The sequence below is a fragment of the Brassica napus genome, chromosome C6, assembly GCF_020379485.1.
Source record: "Brassica napus cultivar Da-Ae chromosome C6, Da-Ae, whole genome shotgun sequence".
NCBI classification, from domain to species: Eukaryota; Viridiplantae; Streptophyta; class Magnoliopsida; order Brassicales; family Brassicaceae; genus Brassica; species Brassica napus.
Genome location: NC_063449.1, coordinates 21,011,815 through 21,026,828, shown reverse-complemented (window position 1 = coordinate 21,026,828; position 15,014 = coordinate 21,011,815). Strand labels below are relative to the sequence as shown.

General features: G+C 36.6%; 1 long non-coding RNA gene and 2 other non-coding genes across 7 annotated transcripts; 1 reads left to right on the top strand and 2 right to left on the bottom strand.

The window, feature by feature from the left end:
* Positions 1 to 1,943: 1,943 nt before the first annotated feature.
* On the top strand, positions 1,944 to 2,050 carry LOC125589309. The gene has a single exon (XR_007325497.1). It is a non-coding gene; the product is annotated as a small nucleolar RNA R71 (small nucleolar RNA).
* Positions 2,051 to 4,396: 2,346 nt separating this feature from the next.
* LOC106376990 lies at positions 4,397 to 11,086 on the bottom strand. Of its 5 annotated transcripts, none has more exons than XR_001275732.3 (7): positions 10,828 to 11,086; positions 10,619 to 10,724; positions 10,389 to 10,510; positions 10,206 to 10,306; positions 6,543 to 10,110; positions 6,169 to 6,298; positions 4,397 to 4,990 (listed from the first exon to the last, which is right to left on the bottom strand). It is a non-coding gene; the product is annotated as an uncharacterized LOC106376990 (long non-coding RNA). The 5 variants fall into 5 exon arrangements; XR_002658009.2 differs by having other exon boundaries at positions 10,833 to 11,083; XR_002658008.2 differs by lacking the exon at positions 4,397 to 4,990 and adding an exon at positions 5,869 to 6,070.
* A 2,868-nt stretch (positions 11,087 to 13,954) lies between these two features.
* On the bottom strand, positions 13,955 to 14,061 carry LOC125589334. The gene has a single exon (XR_007325522.1). It is a non-coding gene; the product is annotated as a small nucleolar RNA R71 (small nucleolar RNA).
* Positions 14,062 to 15,014: the final 953 nt, after the last annotated feature.

The following is a 15,014-nucleotide window of genomic DNA, read 5'->3' as shown; positions in this document are numbered from 1 at the left end:
CGTGATCAAATACTTGGTACCTCCCCCAAACTTAAATGACACAGTCTCTGTGTTGTCAAGGAGAGAGAGATACCCAAAAAGAGAAAACTAATATGCAAAAACGAAATGGTATATACAAGGGAAAGTAGTGGGTTACCTTCTATGGAGAATGAGTAGAGGGAGATGCTCCCTCCTCGTCGTCCTCAGGTGGTAACTCTTCAAGGTGCTCATCAGTAAGAGTGTCCATCTCTTCAATGTAGAAGGCTTGCCCGAACACAGTTGGTTTCTTCATTTTCTCCTTGATGTCAAAGTGGAGAACATGTCCTTTACCCAAATGGAGATCAATCGTGCCCTCTTTCACCTTAACAATTGCTCCTGTTGTAGCTAAGAATGGCCTTCCAAGAATCAATGGGTCTTGAGCCTCCTCACCCATCTCAAACACCACAAAATCTGTAGGTATCTCATATTTTCCAATCTTCACAGGTAGGTCCTCTAAGATGCCCACAGGGTACTTCACTGAACGATCAGCTAACACCAGAGAGAGTTTACACTTCTTGTACTGAGTGAATCCAAGCTTCTTTGCAACAGACAAAGGCATCACGCTGACACTAGCTCCCAAATCGCAGAGACATTTCTCAAATACCATAGGTCCAAGAGCACAAGGTAGTGTGAAGCATCCTGGATCCTCTAACTTCTCTGGAACATCAAGCCTTTGGATGATGGCACTGCACTCATGGGTAAGAATCATCATGCTTTCCATTTCCTTCTTCTTTGCAGCTACAACATCTTTCAGGAACTTGTTGTATTGAGGAATCAACATGAAAGCATCGATGATGGGCATTGCAACCTGAGCTTCACTCATTTGCTTGTCAAACAAAGCCTTGTACTTCTCTAGCAGCTGCCTCTTGAATCTACCAGGGAATGGTAGTTTGGGTTCATAGGGAGGAGGAACAAAAGAATTCTCACTTGCTGGAGCAAGAACTTCACCATCCTTCACTGTTTTCTTCTCTTCCCCAACCTTTCCTTTACCCTTGGCTTCCACAATCTTCTCCAAGATTTCATCATTGATTTTCTCATCAACAATCACCACTTCATCATCTAAGTTGATGGCCACCTCCTCACCTAGTTTCTCAGCATCCCTGGTGAGGGTTGTAGGAGGTAACTGCTTACCACTCCTAAGGGTGATAGCTTTGGCCTCCTTGGGGTTTTGGTCAGATTTTCCAGGTAGAGATCCTTGCTGGCGAGTCTGGTGAGTGTTCATGGAAGCAAACTGATTCTCTAAATTCTTGACTGTAGAAGCAAGATGTGAGAACTTGTTGTTGAGCTCATTGTAGCTCCCATCAATCTTGGAATGAAGGTTTTTCAACTCATATCCAACATGCTTCTCACTTCTAGTCTGAGACTCCAAGATTTGTTTCAGCAGGGTGTCAGTGCTGCTCTCTTGAGGAGCAGAGGAACCAGATGAGGGGTTTTGCTGAGGTTGATAGCTGCCTTGCTGGTTGTTTCGAGGCGGATAACCACTCTGTTGGTTGTTGGGATAGGATTTCTGTTGGTAGTTGTTGTACTGAAAGTTGGGCTCTTTTTTGTACCAGCTACCATTGTTGTTGATGAAACACAGCTCTTCCTGACCTTCCAAACCCTCAACCTCATGGACAACAGGTGGTGTATCTTGGCTTGGGTTACCAACAAAGTGCAGCTGCTCTTGTGTGGCTTTATCAGCAAGGAGGATGTCTATCTTATCCTGTAGAGCTTTCAACTCCTTCCTCGTCTGCTTATCATCTGTTCGACTGCTTCTGTCGTGGTCTCCACTGTAGACTGCATCACTCTTTACCATGTTGTCAACCAGCTCCTCTGCATCTTCCTCAGTTCTCCCCAAGAAGAACCCATTGCTAGCTGTATCCAGTCTGGCCCTGTACTTAGGAAGAGCACCACGGTAGAATGTGCTCAGCAAGCTCTCCTTAGAGAAACCATGGTGTGGGCATTGAGCTTGGTAGCCCTTGAATCTCTCCCAGGCTTCACTGAATCCTTCCAAGTTCTTCTGTTGAAAACTGGAGATCTCATTTCTCAGCTTAGCAGTTCTTGAGGATGAGAAGAATTTCTCCAAGAATGCTCTCTTGCACTCATCCCAAGTGGTGATAGAGTCGCTGGGTAGAGACTTCTCCCACTGACGTGCCTTATCCCCCAAAGAGAAAGGGAATAGCTTGAGCTTTAAGGCATCTTCGGACACACCATTGGTTTTTGACAACCCACAGTAGCTGTCGAACCTATCCAAGTGATCAAATGGGTCCTCCAGAGCCAATCCATGATACTTGTTGTTCTCGATCACGTTGAGGAGTCCTGACTTGACCTCAAAGTTGTTGGCTGCCACAGCTGGTGCTCGGATTCCGAATCTATGACCAAGTATGTTGGGGCAGTCGTAAGTGCCAATGGGTCGAGCTGCCCGCGGTTGGTGTTCTGCCCCTTGCGGTGGATCTGCCATATCAATATCCAAGTGGGCCTGGTGTTCTTTATCTCTTCTAGCTCTAGCACACTCCCTCTCAAAAGCTCTGATGTCTGCTACTATTGGAACTAGGTTTGATGGACCCCTGCTCCTCAAGTTCATACACCTGAAAGTGAAAGGTAGGTGAAGAAGAAGAATCAGTAACAAAACAAAATTAAAATGACTTAGTCTCAAGCAAGTGACTAAATCTCAATGTTTAAATCTACTCAGAATTTGGCAACGGCGCCAATTTGATGTTAGGAGTTTTCAAGGCTCCTAAGACAAATGTTGTAGTATAGTGATTGTCGAACCAGTTCTGAGGGATATCAAAGCACTGAGAATGCAAGTACTCACTTAATCTAAGTGCAACCAATGATTTAGATGGGTTTTAAGCTATGACTAAAACTAGAAAGCAATAACAGAATGATACTTTCTTGACTAAGCGAAAAGAGAACTCATAGGCATAGGGATTAGACCTTGGGTGATCAAGTATCGAACTAAGGATGACAAATGATCAATCAAACTATCAACCTTAAGCTTAGACACAATTCTAAGCAAGCTCTATGTCTAGATGAATGCTCATTTGCTAACATATCTCAAACATCAAATGTCTTTGGTTGAATAATATGAAAGCAATCATTACTAACAAGTCTATTAGCTATCTTAGCATCTTTAACAACAAATGTCTTTGGCAAAGTATACTAAAAGCCTAGGAGAGTTGTCTCAGGCATTTCATCAAACACCTTTCGGGTGGGAAATGCCTATTGATCAACTTTTGAGTGGCCAACTCAGAAGATGCATTAGGAATACTCTACTAGCAAGGAACAAGAATGATCTACACTAAAACATCCTAGAACTAACCTAATCACCCTTAATCTCCCTAACCCATGAATTCAAAAGGTGATTACTCACTAATCTCCATGATTCCTCTTAAACCCATATTGGATTTCAGATTAATCATGTAGAGAAATAGATAAGAAATCAACAATAACACAAGAACATAACAATCAAAATCCAAGAGATGAACTTCTCAAGAGAGTTTTTGTGTATTTCTCAATAGATCAAAAGATAGTCTCCTCCTGGTGGCTTACAGAGTATTAAAACATAGGTTTAGAAAATAAAAACGTGCATAATGAAATGACCAAAAGACCCTTAAGTAAAATAGAAAATTGACCCAACAATAGACGCGGAGCGACCTCGGCATGTCGCTCCGAGAGGTCGCTCTGGCCTTCGGGAGCGACTTCAGTGGGTCGCTCTGAGAGGTCGCTCCGGACTTCGCTTCGTGTCGTCTCGCCATAGAGAAGCGAGCGACCTCGGGGTGTCGCTTTGGGAGGTCGCTCCGAGAGGGGTGTGAGATGCGAGCGACCTCGGCGCGTCGCTCTGGGCAAGTCGCTTCACTGGGTGAATATGGCGAGCGACTTCACGGGGTCTCTCCAGCTAGGTCGCTCTGAGAGGTGCTTTGGAGCGACCTCATGACGTCGCTGTGGAACCTCGCTCCCCTGCTCTGCTCGTCCAATGATCACATATTTCACCTCCTTTGAGCTCCAAATGCATCCAAATAGCCCCAAGAACTCCATGTGGCACTCCAACACCTGATAGAGACTCACGTATGCAAAATGTAACCTAAACATGGCTATATCCTAGTCTATATGATCAAAATGCACATGGATGAATGGATAAGATAATGGAAATATGCAAGATATCATCTACACCATAAAAACTGATACGGTTCAAGCGATCAGATGCAAAGGGCAATCTGATAAAATATAATTGGTCCGGTTAAGATAGTTGGTGGCTAGATCAAAGAACAGAAAGAAGCACTAATGATTGTATGCCACTACGCTCTGTTTTTGTTATTGAAAACCGACCCAAAATTCTCATGTAATTAGTTCATACAGAATCGTCCACCGAAAAGTGGTACATTGGAACAAGACAAAATCTCAAAGAAGATTTTAACCAAAAGCTTTCATCTGAATCAACAACTTTAAATGATCAGTTCAGTGGATTGATTATTTGGTTCGCTGAATAACAATGATACCACGGGCCAATGAGGATAACTTTAGTTATAAAGAACTCAGATCATAAGAACCACTCTGTAGCCAATGGACTAACAGATCCTAGAAACACATCATCAAACCACAACCTATATACGATAGAAGTAGTGACTGATCTCCATCCAACCAAATCAAAACTCTGAAGTGAAACTGCTGGGATTAAATATCTGAATTGATCTAAGGCCAGAGGACAGTCAGATCATGTAAGAGACCTCACGATCAAAGAAGTTGCTGTTGCACTTCTTCATTCAAAGTGGAATATTGATCTCTATCCTCCTGAGTGTAAGTATCCGCCGTCAAATTCCTTGATCTCGAGAGCATGGGTTATATGAAGGCCTTCGATGGCTCTTCTATCCCGATCTGACGCCAAAAAGCATTCAAGTCATAGAAGAAGACATATCTCGCCGTTGAGGAAGAACATCTCGCTCATCACCTTTGAGTTTACTGAAGTAACGTCTTTTTACACGTGCAAGTGGAGCTGCCGAACAAAATCCAAAATTTTAGAGGGTCCATAATTTTTATTTATTTTAGTAATAATTATAAATATAAAATCTTATATTTATAGAAAAATCAGATAGTTATATGTAAATTTAGTTTTCGTATTTATTAACCAATACAAATTTTATTTTGTTAAGATTACCAACAAAAAATGCAATAAGTTAGGAAGTAATTAGCATTTATATTGATTATATATTTTGGAAAGTAAAAAAATAGCTGTTGATGTTTCTTTTAATACTTAACTAGATTTCGACCAGCACAACCGTGCGGGTGTTTATTTTCGTTTTATATACTTAAATATTTGTTTTTACATCATTTATAGTATATGTATATATATTTTAACACTAATCATCTATTTTTTTGTTCATATGATTCTTTTAGATACAATAATTTTATAATTTACATATTAGTCCATTCAAATGATAGTTTTAAGCCATTACATTACATGTATCTGTGGTTTTTATTATGTATTTATTTTATTAGATTTGCGAACTAATATATGCAAATTTCAACAAATTTAAAAAGTATTTGTATTTATCTTATATATTATGAAATCAATTATTTACCTGTAATTTTTAATTAAAATTATAAGTAATAAAAATAAATAACTTATTATTTAGTAAGTTTATTTGTATTTATAAAATTTTAAAATATTCATCTACACTAATATTTAAACATTATCACTATTGAATATTAAACAAAAAACACTGATATATGTTTCTAATATGTTAAATTGAAAACTTTTCATGATATAATCTACATACAATTCATGGTGAGATGAAACTATTTTCTAGTAACTACCGGTGGACTCCATCAATTTAATCGTTTGTTTGTATTTAAGTCATGAAAGTAATAATATGCAAGGTGTTCCAAATAATAATAATAATAATATGCAAAACTTCTTTTTGTGCCTAAAATATACAAAATTTCTTGAACTGATTTTTTTTTTAACAAAATATTTAAATCTAAAACTGATGCTCTCTCTCCAACACGATCAATCATTAGAAGGGGCAAAGATGACACAACTGTAAACACTTGTAGGAGAAAACTCTTTCAGACTCTGATGATGATAAGAATCACAATAATATAATCATTAATTAACAAAACAATGGAAACAAAAAGCAAACAAAATCTCTCTCAAAGAAAAAAAGAACTGACCTTGTCCATCGTCAGAGTATCTTCCAATTCATAGCTATTGAAACTTTTTAAGACCTATCTTCTTACATTACATGAATCTAGCACAATCTTTTCTCCTCTGTTTTGATCATGGCAATTTGTCACTAATGTTCTACACGCAACACAAAAGTTAAAACAATTACTATATAAGATAACACCTAAAATTTAGACAAACTCGTTGAATGAAAATAGTTCATGAGCAATCATAAAATGAATACTCACCCAGAAATCAAACCGACATTCAACTAATAAGATGTGAAATATGTTATCTCGAGACAAAAAATGAACATGAGTTTGGTTCACTTAATTTTGTTTGAATCTTGGATTAAGATCTATGAGTAAAGAGAAGAGTTTACCCTTAAAGGGAACATAAATCTGTTTACCCACAGCCATCAACAAAACAAATCCAGCTTCGTTCTGTGTTCCCAAGCTGCTTCTCATGTTTTATGTAAACCTCGAGCGTTGACCCTTCACTAATCATCAACCTCTCTCGCTTACATTTCCTATGTTTCACACTGACACCTTCTTTTTAGATAACATGAGTGCCAAGAATAAAAAATCATAAACCATGAAATCCTCTTCTATAAAGAACTCGTGAACCTTAATTTCAATTCATATTTACTCATATTCCAAAGGATAAATTATAAACGCTAATTTCAAGTGAATTTCAAACCCTAATCTTTCAATCAGTTAAAGGAGAATCATAGAAGGAGAAGCGAAGATTTTAACTGGAAGGTTGCCGTGAAGGAGGAAGCTGAAGAGTTGATTACTTAGAGTTATGGATCGGTTTTTTGATGATTGGATGCCGGGAGAGATTCATGATGCTAAGATTTTGCATCATTTGAAGATTCTCTTTGATCCTCTCTTCAATTTATGGATTAGGGTTTGGTTTGGGCATCATAGCTTCTGTAGATTTTCTCATAGAAAGCATGGTGATGATAATGATTTCCACTGATTCTTAAATTCTATAGATCTCTCTCGTCCACGTCTATAGCAGCTCACGATATAACGTTTGGATTGATGGTAAGGTAAAGAAAATAAAATATTTAATCTATACTAAGGTTTAAATTTTATATATGTTTAGATAAAACAAAAATATGTTTAATAAAATTCTTAGAGGGTCCAATTTAAAAAATCACACATGAATCAAAGTTGTTATTTCTGTTTTAATATATAAGATGCAAGTTTGGAAAGTTAATATTCTAATTTAATTATGTTTAGGAAACTATTATTAATTAGTGATTATAAATAAGGAGAGAAATATATAATTTTTTCACTAACTTTTCCCCAAAAAAAAAATAGTAAACACAAAGATGAAAGATTTGTCCAAGCTTCTGTCGAGAGAGAAAAAGAAGAGTCTCCAAGTTCTTGTCTGATCAAATCAAGACTAAAGTTAATAGAAAATTTAAATGATTTGTAATATTAGTGTGTAGATGGGTTCTTCTGGTATTTCTCTAAAGCGAGCGCACAAAAAAAAGCAACGGTTTCGTTTAATCTTGTAAACTCTCCATCTCTTCAACTTTGTTTGCGCTTATACTTCGATGCAGTCAAATCCACTGCAATCATGCTGTGACCGGTAGCCTCGAAATGTGGTCCCTTTTTTTTTTTTTAATGTGGTTCTATCTTGCACCAAGACCCCCATGGACAAGCTCAAACCGACTCTGTTTCATCTCCATTTTCTTATTTTTGTTACAAGCTGTTTAGATTATGTAGAATACCCGGATCCTATTTTTTTTTTTACCTAAAATTGCCCTTTTCTTTTTTTGAAATCGCAGGCATAATTAAGGGTACTCAGGTAATCTTAATACTCACGATATAGTACTTTTATGTTGGGTTTTATGTAGTTTTTTTCGGGTCCAGCCCACATCATAACCCACTGGATATTATGTATTTTGTTTGTTCAGTAAAGTCCACTATGTTTATCTTTAAAATTAAGAAGCCTAAGCTCACTTTCCTAACAATCACGTTAAATTACTCTTCAAGTGGTCGTTTCCTACAAAACTTATATCATTATAGTGAGTGATTTCCAACCCAACAATGTCGAAACTATGCCCCAAAATACACTATCTAAACCCTATACTAATTTTACAGAATGGTTTTAGTGTTTGCTTCTTATACCCTAAACCCTAAACTCATTTTGATCCAATTAATAATAAATGTTTTTTATTAAAAACGAAAATGTAGTTGTTACAAAATCGGAACAAATTTAAAATACAATATTCAATGGTATATTCCGAATTCGATACCATCTGTTTTACAATCCAGTTTGTTTTATTGTTTACTAATTATATTTTTAAAAGTGGTATAACGAATATATTTTTGCTACAAAACATTTATTTGTTTATAAATTAAAAAAGCCAAGGGTATATTCCAAATCTGTTACAAACTGGTTTACATCCCAATCTGTTTAACAATTCGTATATGATAATACTCCCGATTGTTTTGTAAATAAACATGAACTATTGTATTTTCCTAATTATATACCACAATATGTTATTAATTTGTAAAATTTATATAATTATTTGCTAATTTTTATGAGAAAAAAAGAAGTAGTTAATAATATCTAATAGCGTGGATGTGATTACGAATTTAATGCACCATATCTTAAACCTTGGCCATAAGTTATTTTCATCAACTAAAAATGTATATCTCTGTTATCATCATAGATATTATTAGATGCTTTATGGCAACAGAATTTTAAATATATTGATATATGTAAATATCTCGGTAACAATAAATGTTATTTTTATTTTTTGCTTGATCACACTACGCAATCGATTTCTTTAACTGAAACCATAGATTTTCCATAATATTAGGCGACTTTTAAGGACCTCGACTAACCTAATATCAGCCTAATACTATATATATGGAACGATACCCATCCACGTTTACTCTCATCTATTCCTAGCTACAAAATTACGTAGTTGTTACTAATATAGTTAATTAATCTTTTGTAGTTAAGCTTGAGGATCCTACGGATTTGCCCGACCCCATCTTTGCTGTTGTTGGGAAGACTTTCACATTTGGAATTTATGTGGAAAAGGGACATGTTTTGTATGGATCTGAAATTTACAAGGTTGAGAAAATCTACAAAGACAGAAGGATTGTTTTCACTGAAGAAGACAATCTAGAGAATTCTCATTCTGATCAAGATCTCGCTCTTACAAGTGGAGGAGAAGAGGTATGATTGTATGCTTATTTTTTTCAGTTATTTATCTTTACATCCTTTACTGCATTTTTATTATTAACAACGAGTCTTGCTAAAGTTAATGTTTTTAATTTCTAAGAGCTCTGTCAATCTCCTTGACAATCAAGAACACATCGAAGGAATGTCCACACCATCCACAAAGAGAAAGGAAGCATGGACTGACCCAGCCCCAGAAATCACTTCGACTTTAAAGAATCTTCGCTCAAAAGCTATCAAGGTGGAGAAGATGAGTGATTTGGAGGCTGAAGCAAGCAAGAACACCTAATTTTGCTGGCCTGAAATTTCTATTTTTATTATTTGGTTTTATTTGTTTTCTTACTTTCTGAAGCAATTTGTGTTTTTGTTTTTTAATAATGGTTTGGTATTTTTTGGTTTTTAAAGCATGTTTATTGTTAAACTACTTATAATAAAGTATGCTTCAGATAATTTATTTGACTTTTTTTCTTTCATTTGTTATTTGCTATATTTATTTTCATTGTTTTCAAAGTTGTCCAGAAAATCCAAGATTTATACTAAAATTGGAAGTGATATTATTAAATTTGTTGTTTTCCCCTCCACCAAAATCAGGGTTTAACCAAAATCAACCAAACATCTATACTATAAACATGACTTTAAAATGACTTAAAAATGCATGTCAAAGTCTGTAAAACTTATCTTTTATCGGGTTTGATGTACTTATGCTATTAGTTCCTTTCTGAATCATCTCATTATCTCTCCTGCAAACAAAACCCAATATAAGTCTTATTTCTCTTTGCTAGATGAAACACAAAATATATTATGATATAAAAGAAAACAAAGTTTCAAGAAATACCTTATCTTTAATTTTAAAGTCATGGTTATCTTCATAGAATAATGAAATTCATAATCTTTGTATCTGGAACTGGTTGATAATACTTCAAATATATATTTTTCCTGAAAAAAAAATGATAAGATTAAAAACTAAACAAACAGTTAACACATCTAATAGAAATAGTAATTGTCAGATGAATCTTACTATTTGTTTCCAGTGTTATTTGGCTGGAGATTATTCCAGAGATGTTTTCGAATCAATTTTAATAGATCAGATATTGATTGCTTCAGATCTTCTTCTGACTATATATTAAAAACCATTCCAATCTGACGTGCACGAGAAAATCAGAAAAAAATGTTACATATCGATATTGGTGTTTAAAAAATCACAGATTAACTGTTAACTATGGATTAAAATTGTGATATTATGTTTACCGTTTATTGTCTTTCAAATCTTATTATCTCTTTGTCAAAGATATCTGATTTGACAAAATCGACAACCATCTCAAACTCATCGTTCTTCGCACTATTGACTTCATATCTGACATACATAACAGTTACAAATTTTTTTTAAGATCTTGATCGATGTTAGAGTCGTGTAAAGAATCTATATAATCTAAAGATAAAAGGTTAGAGAACGGAACCTTACGAGATCGGAATAGGAGAAGTCCTCGGTGAATCTACCAAGTTTCTGACCATCGGTTTGACTCTTCTAAATCATATTTGCTACCCTCAGTATTCACCTCTTCAAGCAATCATTACAGCGTTTATCAGAATGGATTTTATGATTTCTCTAGCTTCAAATCGCCATGGCTATTGGTTCAACATCTCAGAAAGGAGAAGAAACGTCGAAAGAAGAATTTTTTCTTTCTTTTTCTGTTTTTTCTTAAAACATCGATAGACATAAAACATAAGTTTGTCGGAGAAATCTAAATACATGTTTGGGCCATTCGGGCCAACTTATAAATTTGTCCAATTTACAAATCTTTCACCTTGGGCCATTCGGTCCAATTCCAATTTTTTTCTCTTTTTTGTGAACCATTCTCAATATTTATTTTATTTATATGAACAAAAATTAAATAATATAATTATAACTTTTTATAATTATTGGATTACTTGTATTGAATTATGTAAATCTTTATTAACATAGTAATAAATACTTTATTATCATTTTAAAATTGAAAAAATGACATTTAAAAAACGACTTTCAACAAAAAAAAAAATCACAACATAATAAATTTAATTGATTTGAGAAATATCAATTTAAAATTTTCTCAAAAAGTAATATCAATTTAAATCATTTAAAAAATCAAGTTGAATTGTAAACATAAATACTCATTTAAAAATAACAATAAAAAGATAATAAATTTAAGTTTTCTATTAAATTAAAATATTCATTTATGAATTATTACATTTCTCAAATTATTTTAGTCGTAAAGAAAACTTTAAGCGGAAAAAAACCCGTGCTTTTAAAGCGCGGATCAAAATATAGTATATATTAAAAGAAAAACATTTTTAAGTTGTGACTTAAGTTTTAGTGTTGAGGTATCAACACCACAGCTCTCCTCACGAATTTTAATTGAATGGACCTACATTACTAGAGAAATCACGTAAATGCTATTGTGGACCTCTAATATTATATGTAAGTTGATATCTTGCATATTTCCATTATCTTATACATTCATCCATGTGCATTTTGATCATATAGACTAGGATTTAGCCATGTTTAGGTTATATTTTGCATACATGAGTCTCTATCAGGTGTCGGAGTGCCACATGGAGTTCTTGGGGCTATTTGGATGCATTTGGAGCTCAAAGGAGGTGAAATATGTGATCATTGGACGAGCGGAGCAGGGGAGCGAGGTTCCGCAGCGACGTCATGAGGTCGCTCCAAAGCACCTCTCAGAGCGACCTAGCTGGAGCGACCCCTTGAAGTCGCTCGCCATATTCACCCAGTGAAGCGACTTGCCCAGAGCGACGCGCCGAGGTCGCTCGCATATCACACCCCTCTCGGAGCGACCTCCCAAAGCGACACCCCGAGGTCGCTCGCATCTCTATGGCAAGACGACACGAAGCGAAGCCCGGAGCGACCTCTCAGAGCGACCCACTGAGGTCGCTCCCGAAGGCTAGAGCGACCTCTCGGAGCGACATTCTGAGGTCGCTCCGCGTCTATTGTTGGGTCGATTTCTATTTTACTTAAGGACCTTTTGGTCATTTCATGATGCACGTTTTACATTTCTAAAACCTATGTTTTAAACATGTTTTGTAGCCACCAAACAGATTATCTTTTGATCTATTGAGAAATACACAAAAACTCTCTGGAGAAGTTTATCTCTTGGATTTTGATTGTTATGTTCTTGTGTTATTGTTGATTTCTTATCTATTTCTCTACATGATTAATCTGAAATCCAATATGGGTTTAAGAGGAATCATGGAGATTAGTGAGTAATCACCTTTTGAATTCATGGGTTAGGGAGATTAAGAGTGATTAGGTTAGTTCTAGGATGTTTTAGTGTAGATCATTCTTGTTCCTTGATAGTAGAGTATTCCTAATGCATCTTCTGAGTTGGTCACTCAAAAGTTGATCAATAGGCATTTCCCACCCGAAAGGTGTTTGATGAAATGTCTGAGACAACTCTCCTAGACTTTTAGTATACTTTGCCAAAGACATTTGTTGTTAAAGGTGCTAAGATAGCTAATAGACTTGTCAGTTATGATTCCTTTCATATTATTCAACCAAAGACATTTGATGTTTGAGATATGTTAGCAAATGAGCATTTATCTAGACATAGAGCTTGCTTAGAATTGTGTCTAGGCTTAAGGTTGATAGTTTGATTGATCATTTGCCATCCTTAATTCGATACTTGATCACCCAAGGTCTAATCCTTATGCCCATGAGTTCTCTTTTCCCTTAGTGAAGAAAGTATCATTTTGTTATTGCTTTCTAGTATTAGTAGTAGTTTAAAACCCATCTAAATCATTGGTTGCACTTAGATTAAGTGAGTACTTGCATTCTCAGTGCTTTGATATCCCTCAGAACTTGTTCGACAATCACTTATACTACAACATTTGTCTTAGGAGCCTTGAAAGCTCCTAACATCAAATTGGCGCCGTTGCCAAATTCTGAGTAGATTTAAACATTGAGATTTAGTCACTTGCTTGAGACTAAGTCATTTTAATTTTGTTTTGTTACTGATTCTTCTTCCTCACCTACCTTTCACTTCCAGGTGTATGAACTTGAGGAGCAGAGGTCCATCAAACCTAGTTACAATAGTAGCAGACATCAGAGCTTTTGAGAGGGAGTGTGCTAGAGCTAGAAGAGAAGAAGAACAACAAGCCCACTTGCAGAGATTCTATATTGATATGGAAGATCAACCGCAAGGGGCAGAACACCAACCGCGGGCAGCTCGACCCATTGGTACTTATGACCGGCCCAACATTCATGGTCATAGACTGGGAATCCGAGCACCGGCTGTAGCAGCCAACAACTTCGAGATCAAATCAGGACTCCTCAACGTGATTGAGAACAACAAGTATCATGGCTTGGCTCTAGAGGATCCATTTGATCACTTGGACAGGTTTGACAGCTACTGCGGGTTGTCAAAAACCAATGGTGTGTCCGAAGATGCTTTAAAGCTCAAGCTATTCCCTTTCTCTTTGGGGGATAAGACACGTCAGTGGGAGAATTCTCTACCCAGCGATTCTATCACCACTTGGGATGACTGCAAGAGAGCATTCTTGGAGAAATTCTTCTCATTCTCAAGAACTACTAAGCTAAGAAATGAGATCTCCAGTTTCCAACAGAAGAACTTGGAAGGATTCAGTGAAGCCTGGGAGAGATTCAAGGGCTACCAAGCTCAATGCCCACACCATGGTTTCTCTAAGGAGAGCTTGCTGAGCACATTCTACCGTGGTGCTCTTCCTAAGTACAGGGCCAGACTGGATACAGCTAGCAATGGGTTCTTCTTGGGGAGAACTGAGGAAGATGCAGAGGAGCTGGTTGACAACATGGTAAAGAGTGATGCAGTCTACAGTGGAGACCACGACAAAAGCAGTCGAACAGATGATAAGCAGACGAGGAAGGAGTTGAAAGCTCTACAGGATAAGATAGACATCCTCCTTGTTGATAAAGCCACACAAGAGCAGCTGCACTTTGTTGGTAACCCAAGCCAGGATACACCACCTGTTGTCCATGAGGTTGAGGGTTTGGAAGGTCAGGAAGAGCTGTGTTTCATCAACAACAATGGTAGCTGGTACAAAAAAGAGCCTAACTTTCAGTACAACAACTACCAACAGAAATCCTATCCCAACAACCAATAGAGTGGTTATCCGCTTCGAAACAACCAGCAAGGCAGCTATCAACCTCAGCAAAACCCCTCATCTGGTTCCTCTGCTCCTCAAGAGAGTAGCACTGACACCCTGCTGAAACAAATCTTGGAGTCTCAGACTAGAAGTGAGAAGCATGTTGGTTATGAGTTGAAAAACCTTCATTCCAAGATTGATGGGAGCTACAATGAGCTCAACAACAAGTTCTCACATCTTGCTTCTACAGTCAAGAATTTAGAGAATCAGTTTGCTTCCATGAACACTCACCAGACTCGCCAGCAAGGATCTCTACCTGGAAAATCTGACCAAAACCCCAAGGAGGCCAAAGCTATCACCCTTAGGAGTGGTAAGCAGTTACCTCCTACAACCCTCACCAGGGATGCTGAGAAACTAGGTGAGGAGGTGGCCATCAACTTAGATGATGAAGTGGTGATTGTTGATGAGAAAATCAATGATGAAATCTTGGAGAAGATTGTGGAAGCCAAGGGTAAAGGAAAGGTTGGGG